Raw genomic sequence first — 320 nt, forward strand, 5'->3', positions numbered from 1 at the left:
ACCTGGGGGGAAGTGGGCAGCAGAGTCCCCCAGGGCTCAGTCCTTGGGCCCGCGCTGTTCAATCTCTTTATCAGCAATTTGGACGATGAGGTGAAAAGCACCCTGTTTAAATTCGCTGATGATACCAGTATTTGGGGTGAGGTGCGCACACTAGCAGGGAGGGAAAGACTGCAGCAAGACTTGGATAGGTTACAGGGGTGGGCTAGCAAAAACAGGATGCGCTTCAACACTGACAAGTGCAGGGTGCTGCACTTGGGCAGTAGTAACCAGCAGCACACTTATAAGATGGGAAACTCCCTTCTTGAGAGCACGGAGGCAGA

At 53.1% G+C, this 320-nt stretch overlaps 1 protein-coding gene across 3 annotated transcripts in view; it reads right to left on the reverse strand.

Annotated features, from left to right (window-relative positions):
* Positions 1–320, reverse strand: part of WAC (WW domain containing adaptor with coiled-coil) — a 122,678-nt gene that overhangs the window by 41,220 nt on the left and 81,138 nt on the right. The gene's annotated exons all lie outside the window — the stretch shown is intronic.

The sequence above is a fragment of the Gavialis gangeticus genome, unplaced genomic scaffold, assembly GCF_001723915.1.
Source record: "Gavialis gangeticus isolate Ggan-Ray unplaced genomic scaffold, GavGan_comp1, whole genome shotgun sequence".
Classification (NCBI taxonomy): domain Eukaryota; kingdom Metazoa; phylum Chordata; order Crocodylia; family Gavialidae; genus Gavialis; species Gavialis gangeticus.